The sequence below is a fragment of the Poecilia reticulata genome, chromosome 12 (assembly GCF_904066995.2).
Source record: "Poecilia reticulata chromosome 12, P_reticulata-male-v2, whole genome shotgun sequence".
Classification (NCBI taxonomy): Eukaryota; Metazoa; Chordata; class Actinopteri; order Cyprinodontiformes; family Poeciliidae; genus Poecilia; species Poecilia reticulata.
Genome location: NC_088841.1, coordinates 6,498,895 through 6,517,071, shown reverse-complemented (window position 1 = coordinate 6,517,071; position 18,177 = coordinate 6,498,895). Strand labels below are relative to the sequence as shown.

The following is an 18,177-nucleotide window of genomic DNA, read 5'->3' as shown; positions in this document are numbered from 1 at the left end:
AGGTGGATCCGTATTGAGCAAGGAAGGATACATTAGGGCGGAACATGGGGATCATCACAAACACACACTCTGGGTGAGACAGTGAAAGCATCATCGAAGCGGCTTTGGGTGAAGCTGGAAAAGCGACTTCTGGCGGACAGCCGTCTCCTACACGTAAAGGTCGCGGAGACGAAACTCACCTCATCATCTGGATTCCTGTCAGCCTCCATGTAGCTCCGAGCGACTGCCTTACAGCCGCGACTATGGCCAATGATTAAACACAAGGAAATTATGAGCAAAAACATCTGGGTGCGGCACGCTTTAGAGGAAAACGTTTCGCTCAGCCCGGAGGTCGTACGCATTTTTTTACCTTTTGTATTTCCTTACTGATTGTCGTGGACATCTTGGATTTTTTTTTTTTTTGATGTTCCGCGTCTTTAATTCGCTCCAGTCGCGGGTGGTTTCGCCGTGGTCTTCGTCTTTAACCCGTCTGAGAGCCATTGGGGGAGGGAGACACTTAAAAGTGCGAAAACAGCTGAAGAACTCGAGGACGGCTGATTAAGAAGAAATGTGCGCAGTGGGCCAGCTTCAAGTTGCTCTTTAAGTGGGCACCACTAGCTAGCTGCTAACCCGAGGCAAACTCGTAACTGAAAACTGTCCAGCTTGCCGCTACTTAATTCTCGAAAACATTTTTTCGGATACTGGCACCTTTTCCCACAACACGGACACAAATTAATGACGGGAAGGCTCGACGTGAATTGAGGTAAGTCTTTGTTTGCGCAAGTTATGGGGCCCCATGCTAACATTATCGCTAGCTTCACTATAGCTTTCTGGAGTGCCATTCTGATACTGTCCGACCTCAGTCTTCTGTATTAATTCAACCTAATTTTTCCCTAATCTGTTTTAAAATATATTGATATTGTTGGTATGCATTTTTTTTTAAATGAACGTGAGCATATTTCTGATGGAAAAAGAACCGTAGGCTTAGGACTGTATTATTAATTCTCGCTACAATTTAATATCAACATCAGCATGACTGCTCCCCTAGAGATCCTAAAGTTTCACTGCCTAGAAAAGACAATAGTCTTTAAATATTAATTTAGCTATTGCTCAATAAACTAGAAAAACTGTGCAATTTATTAAACTGTGGTGCTTGTGTCTGTATTTAAATCAGGCAAGAAAACGTGAACTAAAACTCATAATGTGATGGCTGTGCTATTTTATTACTATTGTTATTAACAGTTATATCTGTTGAAGGGCCTTTCTAGCTCTGATGTAATCAGCTGCCCTCTTGCCATGGTTTCTACCAATAATCTGAACTGATGGCCATCTTCACAGCCGACCACATTTATTTGCTCTCAGAAAAGGATCTGTAAAAGACCTTAGAAAGCATTTGTTTATTGTAGTAGCAAAATATCAGTGATTTATAACATTTTTTGTACATACGTTTTATCTTGTATCATACAGTGATGGTTCGTTTTCAGTTTTCTTATTTAAAATTGGTTGATATCCCACAGGCTAGCAGTGGTTTAGAGAGAGAAGCAGACCCACAGCATAACAGATCCACCACCAGCCTGAACAAGTGGACATAGTGTAGTGTGTAGAAGTATTATGATAATTTGTTGCTTCTATGTGTGGGGCCCCACGCTAACATCTTTTGCACACTTGGGTCAGTGATTACTCCATTTTGATCTGTTGAGAACCAAAAATGAAAGTGGATGCAGCGTTGCACGTCAGAACAAAGTATTTCCCCTCCAATGGCACTAAATTTGCTGCTCATGTCAAACGAGGGTCTAAACTGGTGTAGATGTAAAATAAAAAATGGTGAAACTGGGGAATCAAGATTCCAAAAATTCCCAATTTAAAAAAACAAGTATTTGGGTTTTTCCATGAAAATGGAATGGATCCAGTGGCGTAATCGACCATTTGGGAGCACATGTATATTTACAACGTAGCCTGTTTCCATAGCTCCTCTGCCATACCTTTTTAAATATATGAAGCTATCATCCCCTCTAACAAGCATTAAACTAATAGCTGTAGCAGCAGCTTTGTCATTTGTTTACACAGATTGGGATTAGCGCAGCTATACTGCCTGTCTATAGGCGTTTTCATTCTCACGCCGAGGTTCTGAGCTGAACCGTTTGGTCCGGTTTAATTAGTCTGTATTTTCCCCCCCTGTCAAGTGAGAGCAACTAACCTCTAGATCGGAGCTAGACCGGCTGTGTTGTGAATCACCCACGTTTCTGTTCTGTCTTCTGGGATTATTTCATTTACCAAAACGCACGAGAGCTGACTGTGCTGACAGACAAAAGTGGTGGTTGTCAAAGGGGAGAGTGTTGTTGTGTGACAAGATAGCAACGCTGTCTGCATTCAAATCAGGGGATTGTCTCAAGGAAAAGAAAAAAAAAAAGGATTTGGCTGCCTTCAGACCCGCGCTCCTAATTTGACGGCTGTGTTGTCATGTTGTAAACAGATGCTGTATCTGATGAGGCTTCAGAGGCCTTCCCAGCTCGAATGTAAACAGAGCTATCAGCTTCTCCTTGTCGTTGTTTCTGCCTGTAATCTAACAACGGGTAGAAATCGACCTCTTGTACAAATGGGTTGTGCCAAAGAAAGAGTACAAGATTCGTCCAGCAAAGTTTATCGTAACGGGCCTAACAAGTTCTGTGGAAGTTTTTATTTTTATTTATCTATTTATTTGTTTTTGTCCTTCCAGTCAAAGGAATCATGAACTCTTTGAGGAGAAACAGATTTGATTTGAAATAAAAAACCCAGTGAACTCTGAAAGTGGACTGAAAATGGGTCATTATTGGCTCCTTCAGAAATGTAATTATTCAACACAAACAGCTGAATCGGGGAGAGAGTTAGTCCAAAGATCCATCTCTGTAAGCTTCCTTCGAAAGAAATGTTAGACTAAGTGTTGTCCAATTGCCAACATGAGGTTGTGCAAAGTATTAGCAGTATTAGTTCATCTAACATTGTCATTTCCTAACATGCAGCGTTACGTTCGCATTTTTTCAGTGCGAGATAATGGTGCTGCTCTAAAAGATACTTTGTTTTTATTTATTTTTACCAGCACTGTTGGCAAATATGCCTTCCACTTATCTCATGCAGATCATACAGCAGATATTCATAGTGGATGATAATCTACCGCTTTCACCAGATTCAACTTTACACACTCTCTTCTCACTTTTCAACCCATCAGATGATTTATAGTATAAAAAATAATGTTCATACCGTGTAAAAAGCGTTCACTTGGACTTGTATTAAGCTCCTCTGATGGTTTAAGAAGGCAAACATCTGCCCAGACTACATTTGATCTCATTTTCATGTCTTGCCTTGTTATTTCTCCAAAGATGGCTTTCCCATTCTTCAAAGATGGAGATTTAAAAGCCTGGACTAAAAATGTCAGCTATGTTTCAGCGCTTTTAGTTTTAAAGGCTCTTCGTAACTCTTCCCTGATTCTACTTGGCGGTTCTATTGTTTTAAAAGCCTGCTGAATGGCAACTTTATCGCCTTTATCACTGCAGTTCTTGCTGATCCCGAAACCGTAAAGCAGTGGGAAATCGGAGCCCGGTTCGGATTTCTGGACTTTGTGTTGTTGTTCGGTGTTGCTTTTGAGCCGGTAACATTGTGTTTTGTGCTTTTTCTTTGCCGTCGCCGCGGCTCCGGATGTTTGTCCAGGGACATTTTATCCCGAAGAGGGAAACTGTTTTACTTCTTCTTAAAGATGCCCACCTGCGGGTGACTGGTTGAGTTCTCATTTCCTCTCCAGCAAGTCAATTTCACATGTAAGCGAAATGAGAAATGAGCTTTTTCAAGAAAAAAGTGACTAAATTCACACTTGACTTTGTTGATCTTTGGCTGGTGATAGAATGTTGTGGCGGGCTGACACAAAAAAAAACAAAGTTATACCTGAGGTTAGAAAAACCTGTTTTGGTAAAAATTCACATTAGATTTGCTTTCACTCTTGATCTAATGCTATAAAGAAACATACATTTATTTGACACATGCAGTGATTTGCACTAGTATTTTTAACTCTTCAAAATGTTCACGATTGGTCACCTTACAACCACAAACTTTAATGTATGAAGTTTTAGGTTATGGACCAACATATAATACATGTCAGGTACATTTAAAAAATTTTATGAATTCAATTAAAAAATACTTTATTTATCCCAGAGGGGAAATTATTATGTTGCCCAAACTCGTATCATCCAAAGCATCCTTAAAGATGCTGGAACAATCTCCAGTAGCAGTCAGTCTCACAACATACGTGAAGAGGATTCTTACTGAAGACTGTTGCTATACGTCTCATGATTGTCATGACTTGCTAACAAATTGACATTGGGGCGGCAGAGAGGATATTCCACTCCAAAATATCCTGGATGACACCATCAGTTCTTGCTGCTAATCCACCTTCTTTGCTTTTGCCGCGCCTCTTTAATTGTCTGTTCAGCTGTTTGGTCAGAAATCCAGGCAAAATTGGGGATAAGCGTCTTTTTCAACTCACTTTGGAGGTCATAGTTCAGCTATCATCTAAGCAATACCTTGAAGATGTAAACTGAAACCCTTTTTCACAAGCGCTCTATATCAAAGTTGTCTTCACAGTGCTTAAATGAAGAAAAAGTTTTTTTTACCCCAACCATGTAGTTATGTTTTCACAGCAGATGTAGACTAGTTCCTTCCAGTCTCTCACATTTGTTCTCATTTAACTACAGCAGGGATAAAAAAAAAAAAGTTGCTTCTGTCACTTCCTGTTTTTAATTCACTGACTTTTGTATGGATTATTTTCTGTATTTAACTTCATACATATCCTGGTTGTAATTTTTTTTTTCTCAACTTATCTTGATCTTTGGCCATGACTCAAATCTCTGTAACCCGGTGACGACCATTTCCGATCTTTCATTCAGACCGGCGTGACCGGTTTGGCCAAGAGAAAAACCAGAATGGCGAATGACTGTCATCCGCATATTTTGTATCTTCCTGTGAAGCTAATTGTTCCCAAGGATTTGTCACCGATTACTTCGGATTAGGCGCCAAATGTTGGTGCGGCGGTTGCATACCAAGGATTAAGACGAATCGGTACAGTAACTGAAGCCTGTTGGAGCCACTGCTTTCAGAGCAGTTTTCCAATTGCAACTAATTTTCAGCCGGACTGACCTAAATTATGATACACGGCGTTTTCTTGTCCTGTTTTGCTCTCGTTGTAAATAAATCCCATCAAGAAATATTTATAATCCTCTTTAATTATGCCACATAAACATCAGAGAGCCTCGGCTGATGTGACGCCTGAAGGATTTGTGATTTATGTTATGAAAAAAAGTTACAATTACAACACGCATTGATGCTTGTATGTAAATGCTGTTAAATATGATGGATATTTGGTCCATGACATTCTCAGTGAGAATGCGGCTTGACTCTTAATCAGTGTAAATATGTAGATTTACGTACATCTGACATATTGGGTTGAAACATCTGTGCATTCAGTCTCCATCCTCCCCCCAATGATTACTCTGTGCATGTGACCCACTTAGCAGAGCATCTGTCTGCACCTCGTCGAGTCTCATCAGCAGCCCTGTTGATATAAAAAAAAAAAACAAGCCATGCTTCTGTCATGCTAGGTGTTTAATGGTTAAAACAACCTGCAAAAAGAAATATTTCCAACTGACCACACACTAAACATACGGGTGGAAATATGGTCTCGATCCGCCTGCGGAATGATATGACATTTTTAGAGGAACTTGCGTTCTCACTTGCGTAATGGAAGGATTTTGAAAGGGTTTTTGTTTACCACATGGGGGGAAGAGAGGTTCCTGGAAGTAAACGCAGCGAGAAGAAATCTGTTGTAACATCCACTGGACATTCCTGTCGGAATATTTTCACACAGTAAATATGCGTGGCGGTGTTTACGGGCTGCTTTCGTACAATTGGTTGTTTTTAGTCAAATATTGCATTTATGTAATGTTGCATTTGCTTGTTTATAGTACAGCAAATCAAATCGATGATGGCAGATGACTTTGTCAGTATGGTCAGATACCTCCTAAAACAAATGCATTTATCACTTTATACAAAAAGCTCTGCAACTAATGATTATTTTATTTTTAAATTAATCCATCAATTATTCTAACAGTCTGATTAAAAAAACCCCACATTCTACAGATTTTTCGCTTAACTGCTTAAGCTTTTTTGTACACTATTATAAATACATTAAAAGATGCACATAAACAAGTAATTCAGTTCCTTTAAAAAAAATTGTTTTGCCTAAAATGCAACCCGTAACATTCTTTATGTAAATCTGAACGGGGTGAAGCTAAAACTATACAACTTGAGGAATTTTGACGAAAACATATTGCAGACAAAGGTGTTTTATCTTAATTGCAGAATGTACAGTTTGTACAGTTTTGGCTTAATTTAAACTCTGAATAAGTTTTTTTTTTTTTTTTTTCCTACACATGACCTGATTCTCCAGTTAACAATCGATTACAAAATTAGTTGACGACTATTTCAATCATCGATTAATCCGATTAATCGTTTCATTCCCATAAAAATGCAATTCAAACTGGAGTCGTTGGGTTACCACAGGTTAACTTTTGTACTTTGTCTCATCAAGCACAGACAGTTTTCTCAGAATGACTGCAGGCCCAGGTAAAACATTATTGCTGCTAGTAGTGTAAACATTAGCCACTGTATCTTGTTTGTAATAAAAACTCACTGCTCACTTGTCAATAGCAGATTTTATGGTACTGCAAATTGCAACGTTTTATACGGTATTGCGCGTTTATAACAGACTGTCTGAATTTATGTGCATGTGTTAATTTTGTGACATGGATTTATCAAAAGAAATCAATCTTTTTTTTTAATTTTTTTTTTTAAACAAACTAAATCTAACAAAATCCATCCGCCGATACCTGTGGTTTATATTTTGTGTGATTTTTTTTGCTGGCTGCAACCTCTAGTGGCTTATGCAAGTATTTGGTGACACGTTTTTAAACAATTGCATGCATGACTGCGATTTATAATTTAAAAAAAAAAAGATTATTATTGTCATTTGAATAACATTCTCAGAGTATCGGCTGTTGCAGCTTCTTGCCTTTCATTTGTCGCTCTGATCTCAAAGATCTTCATCTTGAAAGTTGAAAACTCCTACTGATTAAATTTTACAATACTCAAAGTTGGTTGGCAATTCAAATTAATCGTAAGTAAACAATTAACTGGATCCATAGTAAAATATATTAAAAACACAATTGTCAACAGACCACATCATAATAAGAGTAAACATTTAGCTGGTTGCCTAGCAAGAGAAGCTAACGCTGTAGCTTCTGAAAAATCATTACTGATGGAAAAAAAGTGATAATACAAATAGAAAAAAAAAAACGGTACTAAGGTGAATATTTGTGCTTGAAAGTGAAATGGAAATACCTATTGGGCTATTGAAAGCTTATATACATATTAGCATTTCCATACTAAGTAACGCATCTCTACACAAAGTAAATTTCTCCCCCCGTTTGCCGTGCTTCCGCTCCGGTCTTTCAGGTGATTTCCTTCTCCCAGCCACTTTCAGTTTCATGGATTGCAGTGGTGCTGAATCAAAGGGAATAAAAGAGGAGAAAGAAAATCCAGAGCCATTACACCCAACACCCCCACCACCTCTCCTGTCAGCCCCCTTCAACTTGAAATGGGAGCTTCTCTCTCTTTATTCCTCTGTGTGTTATGGATGGAAGTTTTCTTTGTCGAGACTCTATCCCAAATAGATGTGATGAGGATAAAGGCACCCCTGAGGAAGTGGGGCAGAAACTAATGAGTGTCAGTGCAGTCCAATGTGTTTGGAGCCGATCGGGAGCCTCTATGAATAAGTCAGAAATGTTTCCTCCTTCATGCCGTTCTCTCTCTTTCTGCTGCTGCTTCGTCCAATCCCTCCCTCCCTCCTGTTGTGCAGCTCTGTTGTGTTCCTCGAGGACAGAGCTGATCTCGTCTTTTTAGCTAGTTCTGTTTATTTTTAGGGCTGCAACTAATGATTATTTTAGTTATCGATTAACCCCTCTATTGTGACGATTGATTGGATTAAAAAAGGGCATGTTCTACTGATTTTTCATTTAACTGCTAAAATCCTTTTTTTAATACAATATTAGAAATGAATTAGAAGATGCTAATAAAAAAATAATCCAATTAACTTTTTCAATAAGGAAATAAACATTTTATGGCCTACAATGAAATGCCACAGCATTCCTTTAGTAAATCTGAACCAGGTGAAGCTAAAACGATACAACTTGAGGAGTTTTGGCTAAAACATATAGACAACGGTGGTTTCATCTTAAATGTAAAATGGATGTATTTACTGCTCTGAATAAGTTTTCTTCACCAAATGGCCTTTTTTTAGTGTGCATACTCCTGTTAATGAATAACAGATTATCTCAATAATTGATTAATTGTTTCAGGTAAACAATTTTGGTAAGATCAGTTTTTTAGATTCATTCTGAAAGTGCACATGTAATGCTGTTGTGAATTTATTATTTTAAGTTATTTTCTAAAGCGTCAATTTTCACACATGTTACAGCAAGTAGATCAAAGTTTGCAGTTTGTGAGTTTCAAAGCAGTTCTTTGATTTCTGTTTTTATGTTAACATTAATGGTGTAAAATGTCAAATAAGTAAAAAAAAAAAGTATTTATAGGAGTTAGCATTTTTAAATGTTACCTTTCTGATGTTGGCCTAATCTTTTTTTTTCTCAGGTAATCAACTTGTTGGATCTGTCAAAGGGCAACCACTGGGATCCAAGTCTTTGAGTCATAAATGACAAGGTATGAAATACATACCAGTCATTTCATTCGTGCTGTTATCACAGCTGAGATTGTACTTGATAGTAGTGTAGCTAATTTATTGTCATTTCTGACCTGGTTTCTGTTTTAGCAATCGCATTGCTCAGTTAAACATTACTTGACAAGAGACAAGAACACTCTATTCAAGAAAACAGACAAGCTACGGTGTCCTCTTGTGAAAATTAGAAAATAATCTTGAGTGCATTATAATTCCCTCAGAAAATATTACAGTGCCTGCAAAACATCTTTGCACAGTATTTAACATTTCATACAGTTGAAGTCAAAGGAGGTTTTTCTGTGGCTTCCTTTCAAAGGCAAGGTGTGAACTTAAGACAGGGTGTCTGTGCGCACACCATTTAAAAGTGTTAAGTTTTTGTGACTAAAATAAATGTCTTAAATTCAGAAAAAAGAAGCAAGTTAGCTTTAAGAAGGTCAATTACAGGTCTTAAATTTTGTCGCGTAATTTGTTGTGGGGAATTTTGTCAGCCAAATTGTTTTTGACTCGCACACAAACATCTTTAATGCGTTCTGCGACTCCGGGCATTTGAGGCTACCGGTAACTAGCTGCAAATATACTCTTGCTAGCTAGCTTTTTTTTTTTTTTTGCTTCTTTCTATCATGGGCACAAATCCGGGTTCACAGATTTTTGCTGCTGTATGGTATTTATTTTATTTATTTTTGTACTTTAGCCACTCTGTGCTTGTAAGTTACTTTAGAAAACAGTGTCCAATAAATCATTGCTAATGTAATAAACACACACAGGGTAGCACGTTCTTTTGGTGTGTCACAACAATCCGTTGTGATAAATCTTTGAACCCACCCCGTGATGACTGTATACACCCTGAAGTGGACACTGAAGAAGGGATGATCTATGTCGAGCCGAATGGTCATAAAATCATGTCACTTTATTATCCTGTTGAAAACACGTCATTATTTTTTGTCGAGCAGGTGTGGTTTGAGATTTTGTGGCTGATTGTCAGTTTTTGTGAAACTTAAACTTGGTGATTTCAACGTGTTTCTAAATAATGAATATTTTCTTCTCTACTGTCAGGATAAAGTTTTAGTGTTACAGACTTCAAAAATGTTTGCTGGTTAAAAAAACACACATTTGGGACCAGCTTTAAGAGCTTTTCTCTTTCTTGTTAATAAAATATACAAATACAGTAAAATTCTCCATATTGTGAGAGAGAAAGGTATTTAATTTGGCAAAACCAAACAAAATCAACTTCTTTCCTTCTTTATAAGACATAGTATGTTTTTCTACTTTTATTTTTTTTGCTCAACCCAAAAATAAGTGTGAAATACCATCTTACTTTTTCCAACAGAAAAAAAGATTAATAACAGCTCATTTTAGGAAAAAACTCAGATTTACTGTTGCAGAATAGATTGTTAAATCAGTTATTTATTTCATTTGTTTTGATCAGAGGTTTTGTCTAGGAGAGTCCAACAATGCGTGCGCTAGAGAGAGAGAGCAGTCTGTGTTACACCGCTCTACAGTTAAATTAGTTTTTTAAAAAAAAAAGCCATGATGATTACAGATCTATGTTGAACTGTGTTTAGCATCTGTTTGGGGCAATTAGAGCATCTATCATAACTGCACTCCTCTGTGTGTACTCCATGATGAGTTGGTCCTAAACGACGTGACACTGCCTTTGCTGTGATACCTTCCTTCTTGTCGCTTGCTGAAGTCTCACTCACTGTTTTAAAAGTATCAGCCTGAAGGAGCAGTTGATATTCTTCCATTAAAAAAAGAGAAACAAATCAGTTATTAAAAATTCAAACAGTTTTGTGTTTCCTCCAATTGACTCTTGAAACATTCAACTTTCCGCAGAGGCTTTTTTCAGCAGCAACCGCTTCTCCACTGAAGAGTGGTGTTTTTGGAGTTCAGTAATATTTTGCTTAGGTATAGGGAGCATAGCCAGATTTTTTTTTTAAATGATTAATGCATTGTATTTCAACTTAGGACCGGTTTCGACCAATCACGGAAGGCCGAAAGTAACAGCAGGAGTCACATGACAACTTTGCATAGCTTTGTTGACAGAGACCGGTTTGTGTATTGAAAGCCGAGGCATTTCCGTTTCTTTAGTGCAGCTTTTACTTGGTTGAAGACTTCTCCTGTAATTCCTTTGCTCTTTGTCCTTCTGCTGCTGCCAAAGGCTTTCTCAGTAAATGAAACCGGCATCCTCATTTCACTAATACAGGTGCCAAATTACATGGGACAGAAAATGAATGATTCATAGCTCTCTTCTGATGACGGAGCTCCCGCTCTGTAAATCCAGGTGGTTGAGCTACTGCTTCAGAAAAGAAATCCCGTCCGTCCTGTGAATTGTCATGACGACAGATTCATGGTAACTTGTTTTTTAATGTTGACTTCAGCTCCAGGGGCAAATTCCCTACACATAAGTAGTTACTGCCTCTGGCATCCTTGCTGAGGATGAATGATTAAGATGAACTTTTCTTAGGAATATGATGGGAAAATTTTCAGTGAATTCAGTTCTGACATCTTGTTTAGCAGCATTTTTGATTAGTCAGAATATTCCTAATCAAATCAAATTTTATTTGTATAGCACATTTCAGCAGCAAGGCATTTCAAATTGCAATGCAATGCATTTCCTAAGGCAGACCTATTTACCTACCGTACATGTGACGCACAACTTGATGAAACTAATGCAATCTAATAGTGCTTTGGTTTATGTTTCTGGCTGAAAAATTATATTTACCATGAATATTTCAGTTAAAATGTACATTTTAATGGACTCTTTTAGTAGTAAAGTATAATTACAACACATTAAAACACAATTATTGAGGCTGCTGTGTTTGCAGGCTGTTTGAAACTGTTTAATGATCAGATCCGAAGAGGAGGCAATTAGGAGAAATCTTCTTTTCAACCTTCCTCAGGATGGAAGCAGGGAAATTGCTGTAATGTCTGCATGGATGCATAGCTCTGACCTGAATATGTCTGACCTGGTTATTGAATCTTGGCAAATCGTATCGCTCTCCCTCGGTTTGCTTCGCCCTCATAGAAGAACAACAAACAAGCAACTGTGGCAGATTGCTGGTGCAGGTCTTCATTTATGGCTGGAGCATCCTCTTTTAAACATGTTCACTGAGGAGAGTTATTTTTAAGGAGTTTTTAAAAAACATATATTTATTCCTATGTTGCTATTGTCTTTATCTAGTGTACCATTGTTTCGCTGCTTCTTTCTTTCTTGGGCAGCTATGGGGCTGACCTAGATCGTTAGATCTACCTTCAGGGCTTTATATTTTTATTGTTTTTGCTTGAATGGGTTCAAAAGAGACAACCTTCACTGTTTGTTAGCACTTGAACTCAACATTATGCATTTCCTCTACTTGCCCCTTACCTCTATGATGTTTTATTAGAACCCCCTGCAAAGGAAATGCTAAATGCATATTATAAATGGCTTTAAAGTCAAGCAGGGTGAACACCGGGGCTTTCTTACTCTGTTGGTAATGGACTGTAAGACATTCTTGTATTTTTAACCTTTTAAACTCTAAAAGAGGTGATGAAGCTGGGTTTTGTTGAGGTAGAAAATATTGTCATTTAAATTAACCTTTCCCCTTTTTGTGGATATGCAATATGCTGATTTACATGCATCATGTGTTTGCAGTGAAAGTATTTGATAAATGACTATCAGGGTTTGTTTTTTTTACCAGTGTGTGGAATATCACATTTATTTTGTATTTTTGTTGTTTCATCCCATTTAAAACTGGCTGTACGCACATCCTTAAGTCTTAAATTTAGTATCTAAAGTTAAGGTCTTAAACGACAAATTCATTTTAAAAAAAGCAAGTTGGCATTAAATACATTAATTACATTCTTAAATTTTGTTGTGGCAGACAATTTAATTTGGTATGTTCTATACAAACTTTTATAGAACTTTTCTATCAGTCAAAAGTTTTTATTAGCTGCTAATATACCTTTGCTAGCTAGCTAGCTTCTTTGCGTATATCTTGGGTAAGTGAAACTTATCGCCAGTTGGCTGGATGAATTTTGTACATTTCATAATTATCTTAAAAAGGTTTTAAAAAGCTGCAGAAATCTTGTATTTTATCTTGCAATGATGTTTACATAGTTACATGGTACTCGTGTGTTCCACATTAAAATAGAAACATGAATTCCACGAAAGCCACTAGCTGCTAAGGCGGTCCTGTCCTTTGAATAAAATATTTTTTGAAAAACATACTGACTTGACCAACAGATTTATTTATTTTTTTGTATGTTCATATCTAATTGTTGCACAGCATCGGAAGTTTAAAGATAAAAATCAGAACAAATGCCAAAAAGTCTTTCTTTGTTGTTGATGTTTTTTTTTATTATCTTTCTGGCCACAAACTTTGAGTCTCTGATGCTGTTGCCTCCCTGAGCAGTCCAAAAAATCTAACCTTTACCACAGAGGTTATGCAACGTCTTGTCGAAGCAACCTGATGTGAAGTGGCTTCTTCTATTTTTTAATGCATATTTTCTTTGTGACGAACTGAGACTGGTTTTAGATTTCTGCATTTTTTGATGGGAAGAGTAGCACGACAAAACATATTGGATGAACTCGCTTTACTATTTCAAAGTCAGCATAGATGGTACCACATTATGCAAATATTTAGGCAAACTCTTGTCAGCAGTCAGTGGACCTGTTCATCCTGTTGCAGCTTTCGCTGTGTCCTCAACTGTTTTTAAACCAAATGACTGAACTCTGGCTGCCGCTCATGGACTCCACTGTGAAAAGGTAAATGTGGTCAGATAGGTGATTGAAAACAATGTTTTACTTATGCTAACTAGTTGTTTTTCCTTCCAGCTCTGCCTACGTCACTGTTCTTTTAAAGCGATTGGTACATTTCGCATTGTAAAATCTCTTGACGTCCTTCGCGTCGATCGAGATTCAGCATTGGCTGACGGCTGCGGTGAGCTCATCTCACAGGATATTGTCTTGTTGCACATTTCAGCAGCTCTGCCGTCTGTCTTTATGTAGCCAGGAAGTGGCTTTCAGAATCTCAAGCAGGTAGTTCATGAGAGTCTGCGGTCTATCAAGAAGCACGCATTATCCACCTGGCAGATACACGTCTTAGGAAGCTGTTTTCATGTGGTTGCTAATGGCAACCAGTTTGTTTTTCTTGTTGTCTAGCTTCACGGTTGAGTAAGCGTTAACTTCTGCGTCTAGGGCCTTTGGCAGTGTACGGGTTCTGGCTGTGACTTTTGTATTAATGGGCTTATGGAAAATTAATAAAATTATGTTTATCATCATTTTATGTCAGCCCTGTGTTTGTTATGCTGTGTTGGTTTAAGCGTCACAGCCGTTTACATATTTCCCCCTGCCCCCCACAGGCCAACATTTCAAGATGGGGTGAAATACAGGAGCAACGATTAGCCGCTCGCGCAAAAGCCCAGAGCATAAACACGCTTATTGATGATCTCGATGTGTGGTAGTGACAACGTAACCTTTGAAGGAGGGACTGCCTTTTGCCAAGCTTCTGTCAGTCTCTGGGGGACCTGAGGCATCTCCGTAACCTTCCTGTTGTGAAGCCCTGAACAGATTGGGTCAAAGTAGGTCTCCGTTCATTCACCTCAGGCTCATCTGTGTCTTTAGATAACATGGGGAATTATTCATTAAAGTAATTATGACGGTCATCTCAAAGGGTATTAAATGAAGCCATTCCAGATTTCGAATATTTTCAGGCTTCCTTTGTAGAGTAGATATCAGAGAAAATATATCCTACACATGCAGATACTGAATGGAAGTTGTAATGTATTCAGTATATGATCCTTTTCCAGTTAATGAGGGTGTTATCACTTACACAGCAATTTCTTTTGCTCTAGTCGTCAGATCTTGAGTTGCTGGTCCGCTGTTACTGATCTTGACATGGGTGTCTGAGACTCTAAACCGTGTTTATTAATATGAAGAAAGGTTTGTGTTTTTGTGAAATGTCATTATCAACATCCTGTAACGTCATGTGGACTGTGTGTCATTTATGATGCATCGTTATTGCATTTGTTGCATCACGTCAATGTCACCTTCCTGTTAATTTATTTAGAATTAACATGAAGGCTTAAAAATTATCTCTTGTTTTGTCTTTTGATCTTTTTTATTTAGAAACTCGTTTTTATCAACATAATTTAGCTTTTTTTAAAAAAATAAAATAAAAAAAAACTCAACAGAGGCTTGTTTCAGAACATAAAAAATAAAAATATGAAACGTATATAATACGTGATTGCATAAATATTGACCTAGTTAGCGACTGACTTTATTCAACAGAGGTCCAACCAGTTGGTTATGGCGCTCTCAGAATGAGTGTAATGGAGATCAAGGACATGTGGGAAACTCCATGGTGGAGTGGAAGAAAGTTCTTTGGTCTGAGACCAACATGGAGCTTTTTGGCCACCAGAAAAGATGCCAAGCTTGACAGACACCAAACACTGCAGATCACCACAAACACATCATCCCCACTGTGAAACATGATGGTGGCAACATCATGCAGCGGGGTAATTGGCAGCACCCAGATCTGCAAGTCTGGTTGACACCTAAGGCGGTATCTTAGGTGTCAAGTCAGTACTTACTAAATACTGTCTTGAAGGGGGTGACATTTTATGTAATCACTTATTTTAAACTACGTATTTTGCAAATTTGTAGAAATCAGTGTTCACTTTGACAGTTTTTATTTATTTATTGTAATTTTGTCAAAAAAATTTACATTTTGTTGATCATTGTTTTGTAAAAGCAATAAAAAGAGTAAAACCCCCTTAGAGGTGAATAGTTTTTGTAGGCAGAGTACCGTATTTTCCGCACTATAAGGCGCACCGGATTATAAGGCGCACCTTCAATAAATGGCCTATTTTAAAACTTTTTTCATATATAAGGCGCATAGAATAGACACTACAGTTTGGGTTGCCGATTTGCTCTGTACTCTATTATTAAACATCGGCATTTGTAAAGAAGCTGTCCCCGAGTACTTTATATAGTAGCTGCCCCAGTCATTGTTTCACTCATGGTGTTGGTGTTGCAAAATTGTGCCCAACTGCTTTCTCGGTAACACAGACCAACCGATACGCTGCCGCCGCAGTCTCCGCCCCCCCCGGCTTTAAATGTATAGCGGCTGGTCCCTTAGTAACCCTAGTCGAAGCACCTCGGATGAATGTCTAAAGCCACTTTGTTGACATAAAGAATGTCAACAAAATAGTCCGACTCCGGTCCGCGAGGAGAGCCTTCCGCGACTGGGCTGGGGTGTGGCCGGACGATGGTCACCCTTCTCCGTTCGCGCACAGCATGTTCGTGGAGAACGTGGTGCTAAATGACCTACAGACGACCTGATTATCAGGTCGGTAGGTAGATAGGGCAGTCAAACTTTATTAACAAACCAGCGTTCTGACAACTATCCCAGCATGCACGGCGCGCTTCTTCTACTACGGGGAAAAATGAAGTCGGTGGCTGCTTACCGTAGTTGCTAGACCTGTTGTGGCTCAATATTGGTCCATATATAAGGCACACCTGATTATAAGGTTCACTGTCGGCTTTTGAGGAAATTGAAGGTTTTTAGGTGCGCCTTATAGTGCGGAAAATACGGTAGTATAATTCTCTATGCACAGTCTGAATGCCTCCAAGTGTTCAAATGATTATATTAATCGAATAATAATAATAATTAATAATCATATTAATAGAAAAAATAAATACAACTCTTCTGACGTATCAGCCTCCCTAAGCATTCAGCATGCTGAGGTGAGAGAATCTCCTTTACCAGTGCAGACAAAGAGTCTGAAGAGAGTATTGCGGGATTAGGTAACGTCATTGTTGTGGATCAAGTGATATGAAATTTTTTTTATCCTGCTGTTACAGCTGATTACCAATATTTACTGATGTCATATTTATTTCTCTACACTTTTGACACTGCATAAAAACCACCACACATTCTGGTGACCAAGATGATTAAGTTCACAGGGTGGGTGAAGACGTTGTGATGATTGAAATAGAGAGAAGGGTGAGGAAAACTTGACTCCAGCATGTCTAAAGGTCTTTGGCAGTCTGGGTTAGCTGGAGTTCACATTACTTTTGTTTGATATGCGAAAAGGCACAACAAGAGTTCAGAGTTGTGTATTTCCGTTTAGTATTTTACGCTTAGTAAAATACTGTGAATTGCGTAGGAATTTAGCTGGGATCATGGCGAGTGTGATGACCCAACCTTCATAAATTCAGTTTTTAAATGTTACCTGGATGTGTTTGAAATGATACAAATAATCATATTTCCTTTTACAAGTACCCTACAATTTTCTTTATCCTTTCATGAGTTGCTAAAGCATAACATCTTGACTTTATCCAATATTCAGCTTGCCTTCTACATCACCATCCGATTCCATAAGAAGGCTTTTCTGACTTCTATAAATGGGTTTTGTTGTGAAACAAATGTATTCCACTAAGTATAGTGACATCCATTGTTGCAACACAAATATCAGTGGGCAGAAAATGTCTAGTCATTATGTAGATGATTCATTCAGAGCCGCTCCACTCGGGAGTAGAAGATCAGGAAGATGCTGTAAAAAACAGCTCTTTGTCGCAGATCGGATTACTGACCCTCGTTTCAGCACGTTCAAAGAAAACAATCATGGTTTTGTTTTTCTAGAGTCACGTAAGACCACTGAGACCAGCGGCTCAGTGGTGAGAATGAAAGTCAAGAGGGGAAGCAAAACTGGAACTTCAGGTCCTCCCTTCTGCTGCATTCTCTGTCTGCGACATTACAGAGAGGCTCGTCTTTCTACCTGTTTCAGTTGCACTTCTAGCCATTGTTTCAGGAGGCTTTGTGTTTGAAAGCAGGTCTTTAGAGAAAGGGTCTGTGGTTATCAGCAGGATCAGTGGTATTGGGAAATGAAAAAGAAAACAGTACGAATCACTCCGTTGCATAGATTTAATTTAACTATGTACATAGAAGAACATTACAAACTGAAACTCAAAGTGCCTAACAAGGTGATGCACACAAATATGGTTTAAAAATTTACTTCATTGCAATGAGATGCCTTAATCTATGCTCCATTTTGCCAGAAAAAAAATTCCTGTAATTTCTCTAGTATTCAAAAATATTTTGATCCCAAAGGTATATTAAGTGTTTTTGTAACTCATTAGTTTGAGATTCCTCAAAGCTGGACTAATATGTAAGCATTTAAAAAAAAATATAATAAAAAGAATAAAAAGGTGTGTATAAGGTACATTAAATTGCCATTTTTGTGTGAACAGGACATGTTGACTTAAAATCCAGTAGATCTTTGATCTAATTAGAAATGAATCCAGTGCAGGTAGAAATCATATCCCTTATCTGACTCAGACTGTCCCACATTTCCTAGTTTCATCAAGTCGATTACAAAATACACTCGATGTCTTCTGCTAG

The 18,177-nt window shown here is 38.1% G+C and overlaps 1 protein-coding gene and 1 long non-coding RNA gene across 6 annotated transcripts in view; one reads left to right on the top strand and one right to left on the bottom strand.

Annotated features, from left to right (window-relative positions):
- Window positions 1–235: 235 nt before the first annotated feature.
- The window catches only part of erbin (erbb2 interacting protein), a 60,031-nt gene continuing 42,089 nt past the window's right edge, over window positions 236–18,177 (top strand). For 4 of the 5 annotated variants that reach the window (XM_017307932.2, XM_017307933.2, XM_017307931.2 and 1 more), the window contains exons 1-2: window positions 236–742; window positions 8,710–8,778. The gene's annotated coding sequence lies outside the window, so the exon portion shown is untranslated. The remainder of the gene's footprint in view (window positions 743–8,709; window positions 8,779–18,177) is intronic. The other variant, XM_008423481.2, reaches the window with a different exon arrangement.
- Window positions 5,211–5,852, bottom strand: LOC145554142 (uncharacterized). The gene is made up of 2 exons (XR_014090182.1): window positions 5,774–5,852; window positions 5,211–5,692 (listed from the first exon to the last, which is right to left on the bottom strand). It is a non-coding gene; the product is annotated as an uncharacterized LOC145554142 (long non-coding RNA).